Raw genomic sequence first — 6,964 nt, forward strand, 5'->3', positions numbered from 1 at the left:
AAAATTAAACAACATAATTATACTACTTTATTTAAGAAAGATTTTCCACATCACCCTGGTATAACTGAGGCCGAAAACGAGTTAATGGTTTCCTTTTGTCAGTGTCAAGTAGCTGCTGACAGCTGATCTGTCTGACTTTAACTGGTGCCAACCTGATCATCAAGGTCAGTCACAAGACATTTTCGATTTCAGAATATAATATAATAGAATTAAATACTACTACTACTACTACTACTACTACTACTACTACTACTAATAATAATAATAATAATCGCACTGCAACAGCTCTATTTATTTATGATTTATGTGCTGCAGACACTAGGTCACAGCGTAAACAGAAATGGTTAAATTTGTTCTTTCAAATATGCACTTTGATCAGCGGAATTAATTATGATGTATTGTGAACTTTTTCATTTTGTATTTCTATCCATTCCACAGAGATTATTTAGAAAAAATAAATAAGGTAGAACTGCAACATAATTTGTATTTTTTTGTAATACATAATGAAATCAACGCAACGGGTGATTGTGATTTGTTCACTCCACTCATACAAGAGACATACCTGTAAGACCTATTAGAGTAGCTTAAAGATGTTAGCGCCCCTTTGCGTCCGTCCTTATACACTGCAAACATTGTCAACGCTCTGCATTTGGTGTGTGAGATGATGTTTTTTTTTTTTTTTTTTTTTTTCATATTCTATGTAGGACGGAATCGTAAGGTCATGTTTACTTTGTTTGTTAGGCTTTGAAAGGGGAATTGTCTCCATTTAATTCCCTCTAGTTTAAGAAAATGCGCACAATGCTTGTGTGCGTTTGAATACAATTATGTGCTGAGGTGTACTTAAAGCTTGCTCTTCGAGGGTAAAAAAAGGATGTTGCAAAATCGAACTTTGATAGTGGTAGGTATAGTCATTATAATAAAACTATAACACACACTAAACGAAAACTAGCACACACTAAAACTAAATGCAGAACTGCTACGTTTTGCTTAGTAGGCTTTTAATTAAAGATGCATTAAGTAAGAATTAGCAGTGTATCTAGTGGTAGGAGAAAAAAAATTGCAAACACATGATTTTATTTTTATTATCTTGTAGTGTTGTGCCAGCTACCTCCTATTGATGACAGCATGAATAACTCTTCTTGAACAAAAAAGCAAACAAAGACTTTTGGTTTGGTTTTTAGCATCACAGTCATAACTATCACCAATAAGAACAATTCTTACAATAAATTCTTGATGACACAAAGGACAAAAGTAATGTCTCTGTCTTAACTGAAAATCACACTCTCCTTAATTTGAGTATGTATGGAGTACGTCTAAAATTGTTGCTCGATTGCCTAGTTCTACAAAGGTAGTGTGATTGAACAGGGAAGGGGTGGAGTTTTTGCCTTTAACCGGTCTACATTTGCCTCTAACTATCACCACTGCCACAGGGGCCAAGTCAGCGAAGGGCGAAACACGTGAAAAGATCAGTTTAGCCCACAGCAAGTGAGTCGTGTCGTTTCCATGAATATATGCAGGGAGCATGTTGAAACCCATTTAACCTCGCCCGCTCACAAAATCAATTGAGTCTTTTATATAAAGTGTCACATGATAAATATGCTTGAGCCATGCTGATCTTTTCAACAACTGAGTCTCCATCAGCACGTTTCCTACGCTGGCTGGGTCTCTGCAGGCCGCCCCCGCCTCTGTCCCCCACCCAAGTCAACAGTGGGACACCACAGCACCTCTGTGCGCCCGCAGTGACCTAACTGTGACGATGATGTCATCAAGAAAAGCACCGTTCCCCATGGCTAGCATACGAGTACAGTTGTTGCCCTGCACGGGCTTCCGTCAGCCCTCCTCCACTTTGACATAACACAGCTACACCAACATCACACAGTGCAGAAAATACTGAAGCAGTGGTCATATTTTTTATGACTTCATTCAGTTTTCCAGTCACATTTTTTTTTCAGTCTGCCCTTAAAGCTTTCACTCCTGATCTGTGCATTTAAGTGTTTCATTAATGCTCAAGATACACAGAGCATCAAAGCCTCAGCTTCTGTGTGTTTTGTCTGCGCAACTGTGCGCAAATGAGACAACGCCACTAGATGTCAGCATTGTCACGGGATTACAAACAACATGCTGAGGATCAACACTTCCATGTAAATCTGGAAATGCACAGACGTCAATTGATAATTTAAGCATGGATGTACCATAGTTAAGCTTTCCTCACCGTCCCTATTCAAACGTTATTGTCATATTCTTATGATCCCGTACTCTGAATTTTGCTGGCTACCATTCTTACTCAGTTGGCCTCAGCGTTTCTGTCAGGCTGCTTTCTGAGGAAGACATTTGCATTGATCCAGGCAGGGCCAGGTCAGTGGCTGTATGCTAATTTCTTAATTATTGTTTTCTCTTATAAAACTTTAAGATCTCTGAACATCTTTTAATCAATCATTTAATGGATGATGTTCAATCTGGAAGTTTCAACTCAGCACATTCAGTCATTTCCATGTATGTATACTTGTTAAAATCATCAGTTTGCCTATTGCCAGGATGGTGAGTAGGAAATCAGTATCATCTTAACTTTGGGTGATGCATTCCCTTACCTAACCTGATCCCTGGTGTTGATGATAAAGCAGACGAGATGGATCACTTGACCTCCCTTGCTAGTACACAGTACACAAATTAGCGACCAGTGTATAGAAGTGAACTGAGCCTGTGGTGTGTCTGACCTCAGAGGCCACAAGGGCAGTTGACACTAAACTTTGAAAGTTGTTTCTCATGGTTTGGCTTATCAGAAGCTTTTTTACACCCTTTATCTCAGAGGTGGGCGCAGAGATAGGGGCGTCAACGCCTCGGGCGATGCCCATCCTGCAGATAAAGTCAGAGAACAGGCAAAACGTTTTGGTTTGTTTTCCATGTCTGGAGAGGCAAGGGAAAGAAAAGTGGTGTTTCCAGGTGTGAATCTGCGTCACAACTTTCCTTGGGAACTGGTGGGACTCTTATTTACACACTTGTTGGAGTGGCGTTCACTTCTCTTGAGTTGTTTTCTCTCTGTCTCTAAACTCTCCAAAATAAATCACATTTGAAAAGCAAATGATCACAAATGATGTCAAATTTGATAATACATGGTGAAAAGTCCATTTTGAATTGATAAACAGAGACATAGTATGTTGAGCATAAATAAATAATTAAATAGAAATACTTTTTCCAAGGTCACACAATGCCATGACATTTGAAAAAAAAAAATGCTTTCAGGATTGCGACAATTCATGCAAACCTGGTCAGCGCACGAGTCGTGGTTCACCAGATAAAATGGCCTACTATATCTTTTCCATCATAAAACCCACATTTTTAAATGAGTGTTTGATTTAAACATGATTAAAAGTAGATCAACAGACCTAATAACCCTTTTCAGTTATTAGCAGTTAGTTTGCTTTCCACCAACCAACTTCCAAAAAACACACAAGCAAAAAGATTTCTTTGATATAGGCGAAGGAGTGGCCAGAAGCAAATAAATGCACCTTAAGGCCAAAAATCATTCATCCTGCATGCGCCATCATGTCTCTGGCTTTGTCTGTCTGGAATAGTCAAGTGCTGGGCTTAAACAGGTTTGCCAGAGCTGAAATCACATACTCAGTGGGATGGGGCTGCCTTCACGCAACATGCATTCTTTAAACAACACTGCTTTGAAAGCAGGAACAGCCCCGTCAGTTCACATCAGGTCTGACAGAAATAAATAAATAAATAAATAAATAAATAAATAAATAAATAAATGGTGCTGAAAAGAAAGATCTTGAGGACTGTGCAAGAGGACAACAAACATGTATAAAAGTCACTCAAAAAGATTTTGGGTCTCGTGATAGAAGAGTTGAAACTCCAGCAAGGTTGGTTCTGGATATTGGGGTGATTTAGGATTCCACCTGGTGAACCTGTCTGATTGTTGATACTTTGCCATGTGCCGTATTGTCTCAGAGGCAGCAGCTATTACACTAGCGCCATGCTTTACCAAACAGCACTGGGTGTTGAGAGACAATGAGTTTGCTGGCCTTTGTTGTCGATGCGGTTTTGGGAGCGGTATCATCCGTCCATGGAAGGCATGTTCGTTTGCATGGTGAATACTCAGAACCCCCCCCCCCCCCCCCCACACACACACACACACACACACACATCTAACCTTATCCATCGCATCACTATCTTTAAGTTTTTTCATGAAACTAATTTGCATGCCGCAAAGTGAAAGCCCTTCTTGGGCCTGGCCAAGGTCAGCAGAAGGTCAAGGTCATAGTGGCTGCAGTCACCCAGCTGGACTCTGGCTTGTTCCATCAACGCCACCTGCCAGTGGAAAACAAGGTGGATTTTGCTGCATGTCCAGCGTAATTTCTGTCTCCACGCACCGACTTCCCCGGCTGGAGCTCTTCATCGTGCTGTTGAGCAGTCAGTCTACTGTTCAGACTGTGTCGGCTCCCTGCAGGAGACAAGCTCAACATGGATGAACGGCCGTGTTTGAACACCCTTGACGTGAAGCCTTGCCCGGGTTGCTGGGAAACCAACAGGTGAGCAATGTAATGGTAAAACCCAGTTTGATATTATGGTCAGATATTAATGTTTCTTCTTTGCAAGACAGGAAATGCAAGGCACGCTTGAATGAGCAAAGTTAATCGCTGCCAATTGGAAGGATTTTAGATCAACTGAGAGCTGCACTTAGAGGAACTTTGGCTGACTTTTGCAAGACCTTGTTTCCAGAAATCTCGCACTGGTATTCCTCCTTGGTTAAATAGCAGCAGCAGTCGCTTAGAAGAGCCTTTTTAAGCACTTTGAATGGACAAGCTGCTACACGCTCACATAAGTGTGTTTTCACACTTCCCTGGAAAATGTGCATGAACCTGGGGTTACATGCCACAAATGAAGCAGAAGATTAAATCCTCTCCGAGGATTGTGAGTTTTATTATCAGGCTGTGTTCTGACAAATCTTTACCTTCAGTGTAGTCACTATATCGCGATGCTTCTTATATTTTCAGCTTGCATTCATTGTGTACAAGTCCATTGGATGGTAATTTGCGCTCTCTCTGTGATGCAATCAGACCAGGACAGGAGGTGAAACAGCGTCCTCACTGCGGTTCCTTAAACCAGCAGGCCCTCAGGACGGACTTTTCCTGAAGCCTGAGAACGGCTCCACATGCTACATCCGACGCCTGAAACAGCAGAGTGGCGCAGACGCACCGTCAGCCTCCAAAACCTAAACCGCAAATTATGTCTGGTACATGGAAAAGATCATGTGGCCCTGCAGCAGAGTAGGGGCGGTGAGAACGAGGAGTTCAGCGGTAACTGGGTTGGGATTGGACGGATACGATTTACATTCCTCTCTGGGGATGTGATATCGAGACAAGGTGAGACCAAGGCTAAGCTATGAGAGTGTGAGGGCAGGGAGAGAGGGAGGGAGGGAGGGAGGGAGGAGGGATCTAGTTGTCGTGTGAAATATGGTGGCCTGATTGATGCAAACCACAGGAGGGGAATCTGTTGTTCACGTCTTTCTCCGCCTGCCGTACGATGAGGGCACCAGGAGTGCGCGTGCTGCGTCTTGAAACAGAGAATTTCAAAACTGGTTTGGGAGTATTTTGGGGAGTCTGTTCCCTTCAAGGAACGACCTCAAACTTCATCAACTTACCATGGTGCATTCCATCTCATTTGAATAGCCAGAGCACAGACTAACCTCAAAGCCCAGAGGAACCTCATGGTAATTGCTAAGAAACGTAACACTGCAGCCTAACACTCTGATCTGAACTGAGGATTCCAGTCGCCACTGGAGCTCCAACCAGCTTGACGTTTGACTCTTTTCACTCGCGGGTGTAGGTGGGTGGGTGGAGGTCTTTTCAAGGAACCGCATGACGAGAGCATCCACAAGGCATTTGCATACGTAAGGAGGCAGCTGTGGAACTATCCAACCTGTCACTAAACAAACTGCCATGACTTGCACGACAACACCAGTCAGTTTCCCTAAACCATAGAAAAACACCCCCCACTTTTCTCCACACGGCAAAAGAAGGAAATTGCTTTCTCGGCTTCCAGGTCTGAGAGAAAGTTGGTAAGCGTGCGTTTAAAGAAGGGTGTGGGAATCAATTATCCCACTTGTCACGCAGGACAAGTGGATAAAACCCGAGATTAGTGTCCCTTCATGTCATGTTCACCGGCAAACCCGCTGACTGATCTCTACTTAGAGGGACATTTTGTGCAAAATTTGAATATTGAGTTTTCACAGAGGGAGCGATCTCCTGCCGGTGGAAGCGTATGGTGGCCACATGCTTCAGTGTAAATAGAAAATGAGAAGAAAAGCATCCCAAGTCTCTTCGCTTTTGGTCTGTTATCAGTGTCCAGGTGACAACATCTTCTTAAGCCAAAATAGCGACTGTAGCCTATTTGCCAGGAACTCCTGCAAAATTAGCCTAGCTGGATGTCGTCAGCCAGATGAATGTGGCGGCTTTTTAGAAGGTCAACACGGATACCTTGGATAAAAACAAGAGGTTAAACATTTGAATGATTTATAATGAGTTTTTTGCTTTTTGTCAATTTGCTGTTGTTCTTGTTGTTGAGAGCTAACGTGAACATAGCTGCCATCTTGGAGGCTAAGATATGATATTTTGGAGAGACACTTGCTGTTATTTACTCTCCTTCAGAAGCAAAGATTAGGTTCTTTTTCACTCTTTGGGCTCTGAAAAATCTTCAAAGCCTTGCATTCAAAAAGACTCACAGCAGTGTATGTCCTCTCATCTTACGTTAGACAGAAACAGAGTTAGAGTTAGAGTCAGCATACTTCCAAAATGGCAAACTTATTCTCAGAATGGCCTTCCACAAAGCAGCTAGCCATCTCGTCAAGTTGGCTCACGCTCAGCGCTCACGCCACACTAAAGCAGAAATAACTGCTGATCTGTTGACAGGGGCGATCATGAGAGATCTAATATCATGTGAAACACGCCACTGTAAT

The sequence above is a fragment of the Nelusetta ayraudi genome, unplaced genomic scaffold (assembly GCF_046127955.1).
Source record: "Nelusetta ayraudi isolate G7.1 ecotype Tasmania unplaced genomic scaffold, CSIRO-AGI_Nayr_v1 ptg000011l, whole genome shotgun sequence".
In the NCBI taxonomy this organism is placed as follows: domain Eukaryota; kingdom Metazoa; phylum Chordata; class Actinopteri; order Tetraodontiformes; family Monacanthidae; genus Nelusetta; species Nelusetta ayraudi.